The following is a 20,921-nucleotide window of genomic DNA, read 5'->3' as shown; positions in this document are numbered from 1 at the left end:
ATTTGTGAAAGGAAAACCATGTCTAACGAAGCTTATAGAATTTTTTGAAGATATAACTAGTAGAGTGGATAGGGGAGAGCCAGTGGATGTGGTATATTTAGATTTTCAAAAGGCTTTTGACAAGGTCCCACACTGGAGATTAGTGCGCAAACATAAAGCACATGGTATTGGGAGTATGGTATTGATGTGGATAGATAATTGGTTGGCAGACAGGAAGCAAGGAGTGGGAGTAAACGGGACCTTTTCAGAATGGCAGGCAGTGACTAGTGGGGTGCCGCAAGGCTCAGTTCTGGGACCCCAGCTGCTTACAATATATATTAATGATTTAGACGAAGGAATTAAATGCAGCATCTCCACGTTTGCGGATGACACGAGGCTGGGAGGCGGTGTTAGCTGTGAGAGGATGCTAAGAGGATGCAGGGTGATTTGGATAGGTTAGGTGAGTGTGCAAATTCATGGCAGATGTAATTTAGTGTGAATAAATATGAGCTTATCCACTTTGGTTGCAAGAACAGGAAAACAGATTAATATCTGAATGGTGGCCGATTAGGAAAAGGGGAGGTGAAACGAGACCTGGGTGTCATTGTACACCAGTCATTGAAGGTGTGCATGCAGGTACAGCAGGCGGTGAAAAAGGCAAATGGTATGTAGGCATTCATAGCAAAGGGATTTGAGTACAGGAGCAGGGAAGTGCTACTGCAGTTGCACAAGGCCTTGGTGAGACCGCACCTAGAGTATTGTGTGCAGTTTTGGTCCCCTAATCTGAAGAAAGACATTCTTGCCATAGAGGGAGTACAAATAAGGTTCACCAGATTGATTCCTGGGATGGCAGGACTTGCATATGAAGAAAGACTGGATCGACTAGGCTTATACTCACTAGAATTTAGAAGATTGAGTGGGGATCTTATTGAAACATATACAATTCTAAAAGGATTGGACAGGCTAGATGCAGGAAGATTGTTTCAGATGTTGGGGAAGTCCAGAACGAGTGGTCACAGTTTAAGGATAAAGGGGAAGCCTTTTCTGACCGAGATGAGGAAAAACTTCTTCACACAGAGAGTTCTGAATCTGTGGAATTTTCTGCCACAGGAAACAGTTGAGGCCGGTTCATTGGCTATATTTAAGAGGGTTAGATATGGCCCTTGTAGCTAAACGGATCGGGGGTATGGAGAGAAAGCAGGTACAGAGTTCTCAGTTGGATGATCAGCCATGATCATACTGAAAGGCGATGTTTCCATGTTTCTATGACCTCCCGAACCCTGTACTCAGTGAAGACCAGCGTGCCACATGTCCTGTCTATCTGTATCGCGTGTTTGCCACCAGAATCACCATCTGATTTATTGTCTGTGACTTAGACCACCTGAGAGTTGATAATTTGCACAATCGGTACCTCACCAAAATGTAAATTTAATGTAAATTCCAAAAATTAATAAATACAGAAAATAGGGGAATATCGAGGGTGTTCATAGATTCAGGAAACGTTTAGTAATCTGATAGTGGAAGGAAAGTAACTTGTTTGATATCGTTGAGTGCGGGTCGTCACACTACTCTACCTCCTCCCGGATGGTACGAATAATGACCGTGCATTTCCCGGGTGGTGAGAGTCCTCAATAATGGATGCGGTACCTCTTGAAGATCTCCTCGTCGAAGGGGAGGGTTTTGCCCGCGATGGAGTTGGCTGAGTCTAGAGCACTCTGCAGCCTCTGGCGACCCTGTGCGTTGCAGCATCCACACCAGGCGGCGATGCGACAAACCAGAATAATCTCCGCCGCACATCCGGAGAAACTCGCGAGTTTTCAATGACAGACCACATCTCCTCAAACTCCTGACGTTGTAATCCCTTCTGTAAAGAGAGAGATATGGACGGTGGTGAAGGTCAGTGCAGAGTCAGGTCTAGAATACACTCAGACTCAGATTAGAAATAACCAAGACTAGAGTAATTAAATCCAAAGAGGAAATGAAACTCCTACGGTTGTGCACAGAGTGCTCAACACGAGTCTTTTAACTACAGACACTCCACGAAAGAATGTGTAGGCAATATTGGCAGTCTGAGTCTCACATGGAAAGTAACAGCTCTCCATACTCCGGGGAATGGGAGCGCCGAACTTGGATGCGCGTTCCCTTGTTGGTTAAACAGCACGCTGTTCCGGAACGCCATCACCGCTGCAGTCTCTGAAACCCTCCTCAAGACTGCCTCGAACAAATTGATTGTGCAAGATAAAGTTCCCCATGATAACTGCTGTTCCAGTCTTACATGCCTCAGATATTCCTCTGTTTCCTGCCTGTGACACTGTAATGATATTATTCGCTGTTCCATTGACAACTCAAACCAGTGATTTTTTCCCCCTATACTATTCGTTATCTCTACCCAGATAAATTCAACATTCTGTTCCTTAGGACTTATATGTTCTCTCACATTCGCCCTGATCTCATCCTTAATGACGAGCACTACCGGAACACCTTGACCTTCCTGCCTGTCCTTCTGTATTAACTGATATACTTGTATATTTAATTGCCAATCCTCTCCACCATGCAGCCCATTTCTCCACTGGCCACTATCACTTCCCCTTTGTACTAATTTGTGCCACAAGTTCACTGACCTTATTTGGAAAATGACGGCAATTCAGATAAAGTGTTTTTACACTCATTTTGCTTTTAAAATCATGTCATCTTTCTCTCTTTGCACTTGAAGTTTCTTCGCTTCACTTCACTCCACTCTTATTTTTGTTTTTTTTTAATCTTTTGATTTTACTTCATCTTTATCCACACTTGTCTCTTTTACTTTATTCAGACTCCGCCACTCTGTTGAACCAACCACATACTATTTTGTTTAATTCCACGGCCCTCGTTATGCGACTCGCTGGGATCCAGGTCCCATCACGGTTCAGGTGTAGCCCGTCCCATTGGAACAGCTCCCCCCTTCTGCAATACTGGAGCCAATTTCTCATGACTTCAAACCCACTTCTCACAAACCAATTCTTGAGCCATCGATTTTCTTCTCGAATCTTCTTTACCCTCTGCCAATTTGCACGTAGATCGGGAAGTAATCCTTTTTTGGTTCTGCTTTTCACGTTAGGCCCCAGATTCTGAAATTCCCTCAACATAACCTCTTTCCTCGGACGATCTTTGTCATAAATATACCGTAAATATTTGCAGTGCTGCTGCGAATTCCAGAATTCGATTCTTCTCTGGCTAAAGAAATTCCTCCTAATCTCCGGTCTAAACTGGAATGCTTCTATTCTGAATGTCTCAGTCTCCCTCAACAGAGGAAAACTTCTCTCCCAGTCCCCCCACCGAGTTCCTTTAGCATTCGATAGGTTTCAATGAGGTCAATTACTTAAATATTGTTGTAAGTAATGTCTAACTTGAAGATATTGTAAAATGTGTGAGTATGAAGGAATATATATCAACTAATTTTTCAAAAGACTAGTCTATCTTCTTTAAATAGATCTAAAAATGAAGAATTAATACCTTTATTTTTTCAAAATAAAAAAATGGATCCCTCAAGAAGGCTTAAAATATTTTCGGTAAATTAAACTACAAATTTTATTTTCCTTTAAGATTAAAACATTACAGAACTGGAGCAAAATTTTAAAGAATACTTAATCACAGGGTATAAGTTTAAATTAGCAACTTTACCTAATTGGATAGGTAGAACAGCTCCCAATAACGAGGTTAAAGAAAACTGTTTCACAGCTTTCAATTCCAAATCTACTCAAATTGGCCGCTCCTTCTTATCAACCCAGTGTAACCGAAAGGACATATATCGCACATTAACATCCCAGTAATACATTCTTAAATTAGGAACAGCCAGACCTCCATCCTTTTTCCATTTTTGGTAAGTGACATTTACTAATTATTGGTCATTTATCAAAACTATTTAAGTAAATTTCCTTGCATATTTGATGCCGATACTATTATGAGCATGAACCCTTTGATGAAGGGTTCCATTGGAAAATTTATAATTTATTATTAGAATGGGAGAAGCGACCTTTATGTAAGATTGAACAAGATTGGGAAAAGGAACTTAATTTGACTTTTATGACTGAGGACTGGATGCGGATTCTGAAGTTGCTGAACACTTCTTCGATTTGTGTTAGTCATTCGCTGATCCAATTTGAAATTTTACATTGTTACTATTTCAGTCTTTTTTTTTGTCTATGAATTGTTAAGAAGAGCTGTGGTTCTTATTTTATATAAGCACAATATTATACTCTACATGATTTGACAGTGTATACTCTTGTCATTTTTGGACTATTATTGAAATATGTATTTGAGATTATTTCTCCTCTGACTTGTATCTATCCTTATTTTTTAAATAAATAAAAAGATGGAAAATGAAAATGTTTCCTGATGTTGATAGCTATTGTGATAGATGTAAAACTGAGACAGCTACACTGACACACATCTTTTGGCCCTGTTCTATACTGGAACAGATTTCGAAGTTAGTTTTTCTGTACAATTTCTGAAGCACTTAAAATTAATTTACAACCTAACAACTTAGCTGTACTCTTTGAAATAAATCCTCAAAATATACGCGGTATATCTTTGTCTGACCAACATGTTGTTGCGTTTGTTACGTTGATAGCTGGAAGGGCCATTCTGTTGAAGTGGAAGGACGCGTCGGCTCCCACTCTGTCACAATGGCTCTCTCAAGTGATGTTATGTCTTAGTTTGGAGAAAATTAGAAACTCGAACCTTCGAAACTATGTTTGATATTGAGAAAAGATGGGGTTCATTTGCTCGTCACTGCCATTTGAGTAAATTGACAGATTTCCTCCACGATCTAATTGAAATTTTTTTTAATGGCGGTTTGATATTTATCTTTAGAAGATTTTTGTATGGCGCATGTCTCCGGGGTTGAACACCTGATGGCTTCCTCTTTTTTTCCCTCACTTTTCTTTGCTTTACCAGAATTTATTTTTCTTTTCTTTTTTGTGTTACCATAATTTTCAAACTTAAAAACTTTCTTTATTTTTCATTTCAGACATTGTAAGTGTTACCTATTTCCATATGATTTTGGATGATGAAGATGATAATGATGATGGTGATGATGATGATGATGATAATGATGATGATGATGATGATGATGATAATAATAATAATAATAATAATAATAATAATAATAATAATAATAATAATAATAATAATAATAATAATAATAATAATAATAATAATAATAATAATAATAATCTGGAAAGAGAGGTTACCATGAAGTCAACACAAAGTTGTCTGAATCCCAGTGAGCACAGGCACAGATCCATGCCTTTCCCAACACTGTATTCCATCAGCCACTTTTTTGCCCATTTTCCTCTCTGTCCAACTGCTTGTTTCCTCAACACATCAGTTGATCAAAAATGTAATGACCGATCTACACGGACTGTGGTTTCCCGATTAGGAAGTCTAACATTCCGTTGCAGGGGGAGATACAATGGCCCAGGATTTGGATCCCGTTGATTATAACTGAAATGATCGCGTTGAACGCTGAGCTGTTGTCTATAAACCGTAGGCTGACGTAAGTATTGCTGTTGTCCAGAGGGTCCAAGGCCCGGTGGTGAGCAGGTGAGTTTGCACCCGCCGTAGACCTGTTGAGGAGGAACATGATGCAGCCGGTCAACGTGTTGGGCTCAGTATAGATGCTCTGCGATGCGAACATCCAGGAAATTTCAAGTAATTCACGAGGCTTACAAGATGATAGATGGGACATATATAGAGACGTATAAACATAGAAGCAGAGAAAACCTGCTGCACAATACACGCCCTTCATCCCACAAAGTTATGCTGAACCCAATAAATTACTAGGCTTACATATAGCCCTCCATTTTTCTAAGTTCCATGTACCTATCCAAAAGTCTCTTAAAAGACCCTATCGTATCCGCCTCGACCAGATTAAAGATTTGGAAAGATAGGTTTCAATGAGTACAACACTAAGCTGTCTGAATTCCAGTGAGTACAGGAACAGGTCCATGTCTTTCCCGACACTGTAATCGATCAAAAATGTTATGACCGATCTACACAGATGGTGGTTTCCCGAAGACGAAGTCTAATATTCTGTTGCAGGGGGAGATACAATGGCCCAGGGTTTGGGTTCTGTTGATTATAACTGAGGATATGACTGTGCTGAACGCTGAGCTGTTGTCAATTGACGGCAGCCTGACGTAGGTATTTCTGTTGTCCACATGGCCCAAGGCCCAGTGGCGAGCAAGTGAGTTTCCACCCGCAGAAGACCTATCCTGGAGAGAGGGAAGATGCAGCGGGTCAACTCAATGTAGCGGTTGGACTCAATGTAGATCCTCTGCGATGCAAACATCCAGGAAATTTCAAATAATTCGAGAGGCTTATAAGATGATAGATTGGACATATACAGACATGGAAGCATAGGAACATAGAAAGCCTACTGCACAATACAAGCCCTTCGGCCCACAAAGTCATGCCGAACATGTCCCTACCTAAGACATTACTAGGCTTACCTATAGCCCTCTATTTTTCTGAGCTCCATGTACCGATCCAAAAATTCTCTTAAAAGACCCTATAGTATCCGCCTCGACCTCCGCCGTCGGCAGTCCATTCCACGCACTCACCACTCTCTGAGCAAAAAAAAACTTACCCCTGACCTCTCCTCTGTACCTGCTCCCCAGCAATTTAAACCTGTGTCCTCTTCTGTCAACCATTTTAGCCCTGGGGAAAAGCCTTTGACTATCCACACGATCAATGACTCTCCTCATCTTGTACACTTCCATCAGGTCACCTCTCATCCTCCGTCACTACAAGGAGAAAAGGCCGAGTTCACTCAAACAATCCTCAAAAGATATGCTGCACAATCCAGGCAACGTCCATGTAAATCTCCTTTGCACCTTTTTTTATGGCTTCCACATCGTTCCTGTAGTGAGGCGACCAAAACTGAGTTCAGTACTCCAAGTGGGGTCTGACCAGGGCCCTTTTGAGCTGCAACATTACCTCTTGGCGCCAAAATTCAATTCCACGATTGATGAAGGTCAAATCACCGTACGCCTCCTTAACCATTGAGTCAACCTGCGCATCTGCTTTTCGCGTCTGATGGAATCGGACCCCAAGATCCCTCTGATCCTCCACACTGCCAAGAGTCTCACCATTAATACAATATTCTGCCGTCATATTTGACCTACCAAAATGAACCACCTCACACTTATCTGTGTTGAACTCCATCTGCCTCTTCTCAGCCCAATTTGGCATCCTATCAATGTCCCGAATAACTTCTGACAGCCCTCCCTACCAACCACAGCATCTCCAACATTAGTGTAATCAGCAAACTTGCTAACCTATCCCTCCACCTCCGCATCCAGGTCATTTATAAAAATGACGAAGATTGAGGGTCCCAGAACAGATCGGCGGGACATCCACTGGTGACCGACCTCCAGGCAGAATATGACCCGTCTACATCCATGCTTTGCCCTCTGTGGGCAAGGCAGTTCTGGATCCACAAAGCAATATCCCCTTGGATCCCATGCCCACTTATTTTCTCAATTAGCCTTGCATGGGGTACCTAATGAAATGCTTTGGCAAAATCCATAAACACTACATCCACTGCTCTCCCTGCTTCAATAACTTTACTCACATCCTCAGAAAAGTCAATCGGGCTCGTAAGGCACGACATGCGCTTGACAAAGCAATGCTGACTATTCCTAAGCACATTATACTCTCCAAATGTTCATAAATCCTGCCACTCAGGATCTTCCCCATCAACTTACCAAACACTGAGTTAAGACTCACTGGTCTATAATTTCCTGGTCTATCTGTCCTCCTTTTCTTGAATAAAGGAAAACATTCGCAACCGTCCAATCCTCTAGAACCTCTCCAGTCTCCCTATTGATGATGCAAACATCATCGCCAGCTGCTCAGCAATCTCCTCCCTCGCCTTCCACAGTAGCCTGGGGTAAATCTCATCAGGGCCCGGCGATTGGTGGTTACACTCAAGGTATAGGACCGAGGAAACTGGGAGACAGCCAGGAAGTGGTAAGCTGTTAAGGAACTAGTACATAATACTGCTGTGGCTATCCCCTTGAACAACAGAAATATCACTTTTGGATACTGGCAGGGTGTGGGGAGGACCACCTAAAAGAAGAAAGTTACGATAGTCAGGTCCCTGGTAGTGAGTCAGGATTGTTAAGTGTGAGGGTCAACAGCTAGAAGTCTCTTAACTGAAAACGCAGGATTGGACTCACACTTCACTCTGAGATGCAGAAGCATAAGTCACAGGTATCAGTATCACAATGGAATGAAGGGTATTACAGAGGCGTGAGAGAGGAGCTTGCCCAGGTGGTTTGGAGGAGGTTACTGGAGGCGATCACGGCAGAGCAGAGACGGCTGGATTTCCTGGGAACAGTTCACAAGGAGCAGGATAGATATGCCCCTCAGAAGGAGAAGTTCTCATATGGCAGGGGTAGGTTACCGTGGCTGATGAGGGAAATTAAGGACTGCATTAAAGCCAAAGAAAGGGCATGTAAGGTAGCAAAAGGGGTGGGAAGTTGGATGACGGAAACGTTTTCAAAATCGTCCTTACCTCATTAGCTGCGAAAATATCAGTGTCTATTATTAAGGATAAGGATTATGGTCCTTTGAAAGGTGTGGTTAAATAGGTCAGAGTCAGCACAGAGTCACTGAATGAAAATCTTGCCTGACGAGCATGTTAGAGGTCTTAGATGAAGTAACAAACAGAGAGCGCGGAGGAGACACAGGGAATATCATGTTCTCGGATTTTCAGATGACGTTTGAGAAGGGGCCACGCATTAGGAAGCTTAAACAGAGAAAGTCCAGTGGCACTACAGGAAGGATTCTGGAATGGAGCGCGGAATGGCGGGCAGGCAGGAAGCAGTAAGCGAGAATAAATGGGTGTCTTTTCTGGTTGGCTGCCAGTGAATAATCGTGTTCCTCAGTGGACAGAATTGGGACCGCTAATTTTAACCTTGATAGTCATTGATTTGCATCGAAGAATTGATGGTTTTGTGACAAAGATACAAAGGTAGATGGAGGGGTATTTCGTGCCGAGGAAGCAATACGAGTGCAGCAAGAAACAGACACAGTGGGACTAATGGGCAAACAGTGGCGGATGGAGCCAGTCTTGCGAAACGTATGCGAATACATTTTGGTAAAACGAACAACAGGGCGGACTATTATCTAAATGGGGAGATGTCTCAAGCATCAGAGGTGCCGAGGAACTTAGGAGCCCAACTGTAAGAGTCCCAGAAAGTTACTTTACAGTTTCGGTCTGTGGTACAGAAGGCAAACACAATGTAATCTCATTGAAGGGGAGTGGAACAGAAAAACAAGGAGATAACGGCGAGTCTCTTTAAAGCTCCAGTCAGGCAGCACCTTGTGTATTTGTAACAGGTTTGCGTCCCATATCGCAGATGGGACGTGCTCCCGTTGGAAAGAGTCCAGAGGAGGCTCACAAGGATAACTTCGGGAATGAAGGGGTAACGTTTAAGGACCATTTGGCCGCATGGGGCCTGTACTCACTGGAATTTGGAAGAATGCGGAGGGGGCGGGGGAGAGATCTCATTGAAACCTACGGAATGCTGAAAGAATTAGATCGGGTGCAAAGGAAGAATGCTCCCTTTGCTGGGTTTATCCGAAACCAACGTACACAGCCACACAATTGAGAGGCCCCCTTTGAGTTAGGGAGGGATTATTTTTCTAGCCAGGCAGTAGTGACACTGTTGGAATGTTCTGCCACAGACTTCGGAGGAGGCCACGTCCGATGGTATCTTTCAGTCAGAAGTTGATCGTTGATTAGGAGAATATTCCTAATGCTGACATTCTATTTGCCTTCCTCACCAACTACTCCGCCTGGAACTTAATTTTGAGGGAATCCTGCAGAAGGATCCCAAAATCCCTTTGTGCCGTAGATTGTTGAATTGTCTCTCAATTTGGAAAACAGTCGACACTTTTATTTCTTGTAACTAATGGCATGACTATGTACCTCCAGAAACGGTATTCCGTCAGCCACTAATTTACCAATTTTCCTAAACTGTAAAAAACCCTCTGTAGCCTGTCTGCTACAACATTGTTTGCTGATCGGAAATGTTATGGCCGATCCACACTGAGTGTGGTTTCCCGATGAGGAAGTAAAACATTCTGTTGCAGAGGGAGATGCACCGTCCGGGATGTGGAGCTTGTTGATAAGCCCGCTGACACATCCACATGATCACCACGTTATCATTTCAAACTGTTCAGACTATGGCCGCCTTTTCTTTTTTATTAAGTGTGATCGTGAGCACACGATCAGAAATACTGATCAAGTCAACTATTTCCCGAAGAGGACTCTGCAAGGCCCAAATCAGTGTGTACCCAAACTCACCGCGCACATGTCAAAATCTCTGAGAACCCCCAAATCCGAGTCCGCCCCTACATGTACAATTGTTTATCCTTGAGCGAGTAACATTTCAAACATTTCACAAGATAGCTTAATCCACTTTAAAAATAGGAAGAACAAGGCTCAACGTTAAAGTGCATTATTTATCCGAGTATCTGTAAAAGAAACAATTTGAATTTTGGCATTATACCCAATTCCTCCGGCAACCAAAATCCATGTGCACTCCCAAATCCGTATGCACACCCAAAAGGTGTCAACACCTCCCACTTACAGAGTAGATTATCCGAGAGGAGAAATAATTTCAAATAGTTCAGAAAGTAGCAACTTCCAACTTAAAAATCACAGCAAGAGCAGAGTAGAAAACCGGAAGTGTATCTATTAATAAAGTACCTATCAATGAAACAACCGTGAGATTTGTCAGGACCCCAAATCCACAGACACCCCCAAATCCGGGAGCATCTAAGATCGCGTACATCACCAAACCTGTTGATACTCACGTATGCACATTAGAGTGACAGCGTTCACCTTAAAGAAATCGCGAGGACCAAATCCATACTGACGTCCTGTGCACCCATATTGGTTGATGCAATCCGAATCTAGTGCAACCTCCCAATCAGAAAGCACCATCAGATGTGCACAAGTACTCGCCGAAACTCTCCTAAAAAGACCAAATCTCAATGTACCCCAAATCCTCTGATTTCACTAAATCTGTTCGCATCGCAAATCGGCGGAAGCAGCCCAAAACCAAAGACAACCCAAATCCGGGAGCATCTAAGACCGTGGACATCACCAACTCACGTATACACATTTGATTTTCCCAAAGGAAGGGTCACTTTGGAGTGACAGCATTCACCTTAAATAAATCGCGAGGACATAGTGCAGCTATTATTAAAGAGACTATAACTTTGAGATTCACCACAACCCCAAATCGACCGACACAAACAAATTCATGAGCACCCATACCCGCCGACACTCACCTAAACCTGTCCTCATCCCCAATCGTCAGGCACCCGTGTGCACCCCAAATCCATACTGACGTCCTGTGCACCCATATTGTTTGATACATTCCTAATCTTATGCGACCTCCCAATCAGAAACCGTATGTGGTTCCAAATCCACCCATCACTGTGCACACGTACTCGCCGAAACTCTCCTAAAGAGACCAAAGCTGCGTGTACCCCCAAATCCGCTGATTTCACCAAATCTGTTCGCATCGCAAATCGGTTGCCTCCCATATATGCCGAAGCAGCCCTAAATCTGCACAAAACCAAAATCGGTGCGCACCCCAAACCCTCTGACACCCGAGATGCATAATGGATTATCCCAGACAAGCAACATTTCAATCAATTCAGAGAATGACTATCTCGAGGGTAGCAAGCCATATGTGCGCCAAAATCCTTTTGCAGATCGGCGAAACACCCAAATCTGCGTGTCAACCCAAATCCGTGTGCAGCCCCATATTCAAGACTACACCCCTAACTGATCACTAAAATCCGTCCGCACCCCCACATCTGCGCACATCCTCAAATAGGAGAGCACCCAACAGGCATATTAGATGACCCAGACGGATAATCATTGCAAACACAAAATGGCTGTCTGGTAAAAACCACCACGTATCCCAAAGTCCCTAGGCACGTCACCAAATCGATATGCACTCAGAAAAACGTGAAGACTACGACCCTAAATTTGCTATCCCTATAAAGGTGCGCACCCTTATATCGGAGCACTCCCCTAAATCAGTTTGCAACCCTTTATTAGAGAACGCTCCTAAATCCATGCACAACCCTAGATCCATATGAACCAGAAGACCGTATGCAACCCACATTCGACGACAAAAAATAAAATAGCGCAATCGCAAGTTCAGTGCGCACCCTAAACCCGCGGACTCCGCCACTTGTACATCAGATTTTCCCGGAGCAACAATCAATAAAAAACAATTGAGAAAATGGCAGCCTCGACATTAAAAAGCCGCACGCAAATTTTGATCCGTCAACTCACCAAATCTATGTGTGTCCTATGATTGAAAATGCAACCCGAATCAGCGAACATCACCATGTGCATCGTCAAACTGGTGCGCATCACCAAATCCATGCGCAGCCCAAACACGCTGAAACCTCCACATTCATTGGTGGGGCTCGTTGTACACAGATTTTGTCATCTTGTGAATGTCTGATTTTTTTTTGAGATAATCTAATTAGCGGGTGTGTGTCCACGGTTTTGAAGTTGTGTGGATGCATTTGCATTTGGAGATGCACACGGATTTCTCACGTATTTGGGGCGTCTGCGGTTTGGAGGTGTACCGAATCTCAAAGTTGTTTCATTTCGATCACGTGAATAATGAATTTAATTTGAAATTTGACATGAAGTATTTTGAATGATAATTCCTCTTGGATGTGCAAGTGGGTTTCTCCGCGGGTGTGATATTCGCATGAATTTTAGGGTGCGCTCCTAGTTGATGTGATGCCCATATTTGAGGTGTACATGGATTTGGGATTGTGTACATGTAAACACGGATTTGGGGTGAGATAAAGATTTGGGCGCATTGGCGGATCTGAGGTTGCACATGAATGTTGGGCTGTGTGTGGATTGTAATGTCGAGGCATCCATTTTATGAGTTCTTGAAAGGATTCTAACCTGCATGTCAGGATGTTAGCGGTTTTGGGGTGCGCACTGAATTGGGTCGTTCAGATATCGGGCAGTGTCGGAGAATAAGGGGTGCACACTGCTATGGTGTGAACTTGGATTTGGGAGTGCGCACCAATTTAAAATTGAGTACTCAAATATATGGGGTGAGCAAAATCAAATATGATTTTGGGTGTGCGTAGATTTAGGGTTTGGCGGCAAATATGCACAAGGATTTGGGGATACGCGCCAGTTTAGGGGTCTGTAGTCAATTACGGGGACGTAATTAGATGTTGCGATGTTCGTATATTCCTGGGGCTGTTTGTTTACCAATCAACAGTTGCAATCATATTTTCGGGTGGTGCGAATTTTAAATGTTGAAACAGCCATTTTCTGAACTGTTGGGCATGAATTCTGCTTTGGAATTATCTATTATATATGTGGTGTGTCAGTGTGTTTGGAGTGCACACTGATTTGGCGATATGTACATGTTTTGTGGATTCTCGGCGGGCAGTTTTGATTTATCGATGCAAAGCCTCTGCTAAAGTAAATTCCGATAATCCGGAGCGCTGGGCAACTTTACAGACTATTGGTCTAATTCTTAATCAATACTGTAACATATTTTAAATTTACATTTAAAGGTACTGCGCTGCGCTTTTAGAAATTGCCGCAATTTAAGAGAAGGCGAAAAAAGAGCTGTCGGTGAGATTTAAGGAAGAAACTTAGACATCACTCGAAATTTAGTCTCAAACATGGCCGTGCACACGTATTTGCGGATACACATAGATTTGGGTGTGTTGGCGGATCAAGATTTGCACACGTATGTGTTGAGTGCGGATTGTTAACGTCGAAGCTGCCATTTTCTCAACTGTTTCGAAAGTATCTTGCTCGGAAAACATCTCTTGGGCATGTGGGTCTGTCAGCGGGTTTAGGGTACGAGCTGCACTGGGTATTGGGTATTGCGTGTCAGCGAAAATGGGTTGCACAGGGTCTCGGGGTGCACGTGGATGCACACGGATTTTGGGGTTTGTTCTTGTTATGGGGATGCGCTCGTATTTGGGGATAGCATATTTGGGGTTTGTCGGCGAATATGGAGTCGCCACGTTTCTGTGGGTGTATCTGGGAGCTCATAAGGAATTGGGTTGATCGGCAGATTTGGTGATGTGCTCACGACCTTTGGGATGCGTGGGGCTTTGAATGTCAAGGCAGCCATTTTGTGTTTGAAATGATTCTTCGTCTGGGTCGCCGAATGTGCGTCCTTACTTGGGGAAGTGCGCAGATTTTGTGACTCACGCGCATTTTCGAGATACGTGCATACTGCTGCTGAGTATGAGGGTGCACATGAAATTGACCACCGTTGACCATGATGATAATGTTGTTGTCTCTGGAGCCTTAACACTGACCGGTGTGATAATGTAACAGCGTGTCCCGGTCATTCACAGGAATGTATTCCTAAGACACCCATATTTTAACTTCCTCCCCTGTGCATAGAATTCAACTGGAGATTTACCCAACTCCTTGAGTCGGCTGAATGCGATTAGCTGGATCAAAGGTATATACAGTCGTGTATGTTGTACATTACTGCCCCATATAACTGAAAACCTAACAAAACGGGGGAGTGGGGAGGTTGATTAATCCAAATGCTGGAGAAACTTCTCAGGCCAGGCAGCATCTATGGTAAAGTACACAATCGACGTTTCGGCCGAAGCCCTTCAGCAGGACTGGAGGGGAAAAAAAGCAGAGGAGTAGATTTGAAAGGTGATGTGAGGGGAAAGAGAAACGCCAGACGACAGGTGAAACTTGGAGGTGGCTGGATGAAGCAAAGTGCTAGGAAGTTGATTGCTGACAGAGACAGAAGGCTATGGAGTAGAGAAAATGGGGCGAGGGGAGCTGGACCATAGGGAGGCTATGGCGGGCAAGGAGATATTAAGTGAGAGGGACAAAGGGGTGGAAAATGGTGAAGGAGAGGTTTGAGAAAGCAATGTTCATGCCATCAGGTAAGAAGCTAACCAAAAGGATTATGAGCTGTTGCTCCTCGCACCTAAGTGTGGCCTTATCGCGACAGTGGAGGATCTCAGGAATGTACATATCGGAATGGGAATGGGAAGTGGAATCAAAATGGGTGACCACTTGGAGATACCGCCTGTTCGGCGGATGGAGTGTAGATGCGCAGACCCCCAATCGGTTTGCAACCATTTATCGGAGAAGAAACCCTTCAGTCTGCGAAAATTCCAATTAAGTTCGCATCTCTTTTAGCTTTTCTAATTTCTTGAAACCATGGTTCTCTCAAACGTTTATCCTTTCTTTTCAACCTAACAGGAACATAAAGATACTGTACCCTAAAATGTCACCTTTAAATGACCTCCATTTCTCTATTGTATCCTTTCCAGAAAACAAATTGTTCCAATCCACTGCTTCTAAATCCTTTCGCATCTCCTCAAAGTTAGACTTTCTCCAATCAAAAATCCCTATCCTGGGTTCAGACCTGTCCTTCTGCATAATTATATTGAAACCAAAAATCCATGCAACAGCCTTGTAAATCTCCTCTGCACCCTTTCTGTGGTTTCCATGTCTTTCCTGTAGTGAAGGCGACCAGAATTGAGCACAGTACTCCATGTGGGATTTGACCAGCGTCCTATATAGTTGCAACATTACCTCTCGGCTCTTAAATGTTTATAAATGTTCTGGATGTTCTGGAAGAATTCAGATGGATGTAGATCAGTTACAGATATGGTCTGGAGATCGGGCAGATGGAGTTTAACACGGGCAAACATAAAATGTTGCACCGTGATAGGCAACTTCATAGGTCAAATGAAAGAAATGACACATTAGCAAAGCCAAGACCCTGAACGGTGTTGAGACAAAGACACGTGGAAATCCTGCAGCACAATACAGGCCCTTCGAAGCACAATGCTCTGCCGAACTTGTCTTTACTTTGAATGGCCAGAGGATCTTGGAGTCCATGTTCACAGCTGGCTGAACGTGGTTGCACAGTTTGATGGGATGGTTATGTCATTCGTGCCTTTATGATTCGGGGCATTGAGTACAAACGTCAGGGATTATGTTGCAACTTTATAAAAATTACTAGTTCGGCTGAATCAGGCGCATTGTATACAGTTCTGGTCACCCCATTATCGGAAGGATGTCGGGGCGTTGGGGAGCCTCCGGAGAGGTTTAACAGGACTCTGCCGGGATTCCATGCCATGTATTACAACGAGAGGTCGGACACCTGGGTTGCTTCCTCTGGAGCGGAGGAGCTCAGGTGAGATCTGACTGATCTCTGGAATCCGTCAGACACCTGTCAGCCTTTCCTAAGTCCAGGAATTTGGTCTCTCGGCGATGACGGCTGAAAGTAGATGAGATTGAGATAGGGATGGGGTGATCGTGGTGGAGGGAGAGAGCAAGGATGTTGGGTGGGAGGGAGTCTCAGTGAGGGTCACAGCTGAATTCACGCACACGCTGAATGGTCTTTCTACAGGTCCGCAGACAGAGCAGCCGAAAGATAAAATCAGAAATAAACCGTACCGGGAAGACCTGCATACTCTGCCTAGTTACGTCCGTCCTCATCGCGATCGCGGCCGGGCTCTCGATCTATGGTGAGTGATCGGGCTCCGAGTGCAGTTAGACTGTAAACCAACAGAGTGCAATGAAACGTGAGCTTAAAACATCACAATGACACGCACTCGCCGCTCAGCGAGGCACTGACAGACTATGCACCGTGACACCAAAACGCACCTCGCCGTGACACCGACACGCCCTCAAGGTGAAACTGACACTACCGTCACATTGACAGGGACACAACTCCCACCATGACTCCATTATGCCCACACCGTGATGCCGACTCGCACCTGTCCGTGACGCTGAATTTCACCTCACCGTGACGCCGTGATTCCATCACTGTGATAACAACATGGTGAAACGACATGCCCCAAATCGTAACACCGGAAGCCCCGTCACTGTGACACCGATACGCGCAAACACGGTGCACGGTCACGATCCGACCCGTGACACTGACACACACCTCACTGTGAAACCAACTCCCTGAAACTGACGGGCTCCGTATCGTGAAAACTGCATTCCATTCAACGTGACACCGACACCCGCCTCAATGAGACACTGACATTCCCCTCACCGTAACAAAAACACGACCCTCATAGTGGCACTGACACAGACTTCATTGTGACTCTTACACAACTCTCATCGTGACACGGACCGTCAGCTCACCTTGACGCCGACAAGCACCTCACCGTGACACCGCCGATCCTCTACCCATGACACCGACACAGCCCGCTCTGTGACACCACAATGGAATGAGGGAGGATTTGGGAAGTGTAGACTGGGAACACAGACAATATAGTGGGACTGTTGAGAAACAGGGGTAGACTTTCAAAGAGATTTTTCACAGTGCTCAACAAAAGAATATTCTAGTTAAGGGCGAGGACAATCAGTGAAGACAGGACAATCAACGTGACACGGTCTAGTCGATCACGGTGAAGTCGACAGCGCCTCAGTGTGACACCAACACACTACTCAACCTAACACTGACACGCCACTCACCTTGACAACTACACGTCACTTACTGTGACACCGACACACCATTAACCGTGACACCCACACGCCACTCACTGTAACACCGACACACGACTTACTATCACTCTCAGTATCACAGATTCGTCACTCTCTGATCACCTGCGACCGAGACCACCAGGAACTTTGGAAACAATATCAGGAGATGAACAGGACCCAGCGGCAATGTCGACTTCAGGAAAATGAGTTAAACTCAATCCCTGAATCCAGCATAGCCGAGAATTCCAGCCTGGCTGTCTCCCGGAACACCTGTCTCAAGAATATCTCCGCCCTCAACAAGACCCTCTCAAACCTGGAAAGCAAATTATTCGGCCTCGAAAATGAAAACTCCGATCTGAACACCCATCTCACCGATCTGAAGCAAACAAAAACCGAACTCCGTCAAAATATCACTGACCTCGAAATTAAGTACAGGACCCTGACAGAAGAGAAGGGTCAAATCTGTCAACTGCTGAACCAGCAGAAAAGGTGAGTTAAAGGTGAGTTAAAGGTGAGTCAAACTCACCATCTCCTGCTACTCATCATATTGCAGAGAGATAAGAAGCTATAATCTGTGCCTGATCCAGTGTGTCTGGAATATGACAGTGGGGAGGCAGATTCAATCTGTGTCTGACTCCGGGAGTGTGTGATGGGACGGTGCGGAGTGAGATTCAAACTGTGGCTGACTCAGGGAGTGTGTGATGGGACGGTGTGGAGGGAGATTCACCCAGTGTCTGACTCGGGGAGTGTGTGATGGGACGGCGTGGAGGGAGATTCACATTGTTTCTGACTCAGGGAGTGTGTGACGAGACGGTGTGGAGGGAGATTCACACTGTGTCTGACGTTCTGAGTGTGTGATGGGAGCCTATGAGGGGAGATTCACTCTGTGTCTGAACCCGGGAGTGTGATGGGACGGTGTGGAGGCAGATTCACTCCGTTTCTGACTCCGGGAGTGTGTGATGGGACGGTGTGGAGGGAGATTCACTCTGTGTCTGACCTCGGGAGTGTGTGATTGGACCGTATGAGGGGAGATTCACTCTGTGTCTGAACCCGGGAGTGTGATGGGACGGTGTGGAGGGAGATTCACTCTGTGTCTGACCCCGGGAGTGTGTGATGGGACGGTGTGGAGGGAGATTCACTCTGTGCCTGACCCTGGAGGTGTGTGATGGGACGGTGTGGAGGGAGATTCACTCCGGGTCTGACGCCGGGAGTGTGTGATGGGACGGTGTGGAAGGAGATTCACTCTGTGTCTTACTCCGAGAGACTGTGATGGGACGGTGTGGAGGGAGATTCACTCTGTGTCTGACCACTGGAGTGTGTGATGGGACGGTGTGGAGGGAGATTCACTCTTTGTCTGACCACGGGAGTGTGTGATGCGACGGTGTGGAGGGAGATTCACTCTGTGTCTGACCCATGGAGTGTGTGATGGGACGGTGTGAAGGGAGATTCACTCTTTGTCTGACCACAGGAGTGTGTGATGGGACGGTGTGGAGGGAGATTCACTCTGTGTCTGACCCCGGGAGTGTGTGATGGGACGGTGTGAAGGGAGATTCACTCTTTGTCTGACCACAGGAGTGTGTGATGGGACGGTGTGGAGGGAGATTCACTCTGTGTCTGACCCCGGGAGTGTGTGATGGGACGCTGTGAAGGGAGATTCACTCTGTGTCTGACTTCGAGAGTGTGTGATGGGACGGTGTGGAGGGAGATTCACTCTGTGTCTGACCACGGGAGTGTGTGATGGGACGGTGTGGAGGGAGATTCACTCTGTGTCTGACCCCGGGAGTGTGTGATGGGACGCTGTGAAGGGAGATTCACTCTGTGTCTGACCACGGGAGTGTGTGATGGGACGGTGTGGAGGGAGATTCACTCTGTGTCTGACTCCGATAGTGTGTGATGGGACGGTGCGGATTGATATCTCCTCTCCTAGTATCCTAGTGTTTCAACCCGGATGTGTGTGATGCGACGCGGTAGAGATAACAGTCTGAGACAAAAATAACACACTCCCGGGGTCAGACAGAAGGTGAATCTCCCTCCGCACCGTCCGATGACACACTCCCGGGGTCAGACAGAAGGTGAATCTCCTTCCGCACCGTCCCATCACACACTCCCGGGGTCAGACAGAAGGTGAATCTCCCTCCTCACCGTCCCATCACACACTCCCGGGATCAGACACAGAGTGAAGCTCCCTCCACACCGTCCCATCACACACTCCCGGTGTCACACATAGAGAGAATCTCCTCCACACCGTCCTATTACATACTCCCGGCGTCAGACTCATTTCGAAATTCCCTCCACACCGTCTCATCACACACTCCCGGGGTCAGACACAGAGTGAATCTCCCTCCACACCGTCTCATCACACACTCCCGGGTTCAGACACAGAGTGAATCTCCCTCCACACCGTCTCATCACACACTCCCGGGTTCAGACACAGAGTGAATCTCCCTCCACGCCGTCTCATCACACACTCCCGGGTTCAGGCATTGAGAGAGGCTCTTCTTGCCATTAATTAAACACGTTAAATTTCGCAGCATGTTGTTTCCAATGCTCTCGGCGATCAAACCAGTACATACCGGATTGGAAAATGCGCAGACCGGTGAGATTCGGTTTCTTACTGGATTGGGACTGGGTCATTACGATTAGGTTGGAGGCACACCGGGGCTGTGGGAAGTGAATGGTCACGATCGTAGATTAGATCCTGATACAGGCTGTGGGGTAGACTGTGGGGCAGCGGCATCAGTTTGGACACACACCGGGCTGTGGGAAGTGAGGGATAACGATCTTACATTAGATTCTGACACTGAGCTATTGGTGAGATTGTGGGGTAATGGCGTTAGTTTGGAGAACATTACGGGTCTGTGGTGAGAGAGTGGGTCAGCAGAAATTGTTTGGAGTCACACCTGGGCTGTGGGAAGTGAGGGGATCCCGATGGTTGATTAGATTCTGACAGAGGAATCTGGGGTAAGTGCGTTAATTTAGGGAGTGATACAGTCTGTGGGTATAATGTGCGTCAGGGGGATTAGTTTGGAAACCGACACGGTCGACACAATGTGCGGTTCGTGCGATGCTGTGGGATTAGATTGGTGACTGTCTCGGGTGACGCTTGGAGCTGATTTGACCCTGTTGACATTGTTTAACTATCTTTGATAGGGAAGAGGCGTCTAGTGTTATTATCAAGTACTCCAGTGGAACTTCCGCCTGCGTTAACTGCGACTCGTCCGGCTGGAGGGACTATTGAAAACGTCAACACCCTTTCATCTGCGAGAAGTCTACACATCCGTGCATGGATATTCCTGAAGAGATCCAGGATCTCTGTCAACAGTCCGTAGGGCAAACTTGAATGATATTACAATCCGTTTTCCTCCCCCGTCTCTCTCCTCCC

The sequence above is a fragment of the Hemitrygon akajei genome, unplaced genomic scaffold (assembly GCF_048418815.1).
Source record: "Hemitrygon akajei unplaced genomic scaffold, sHemAka1.3 Scf000213, whole genome shotgun sequence".
In the NCBI taxonomy this organism is placed as follows: domain Eukaryota; kingdom Metazoa; phylum Chordata; class Chondrichthyes; order Myliobatiformes; family Dasyatidae; genus Hemitrygon; species Hemitrygon akajei.
Note: the sequence above shows the minus strand (reverse complement) of the source record.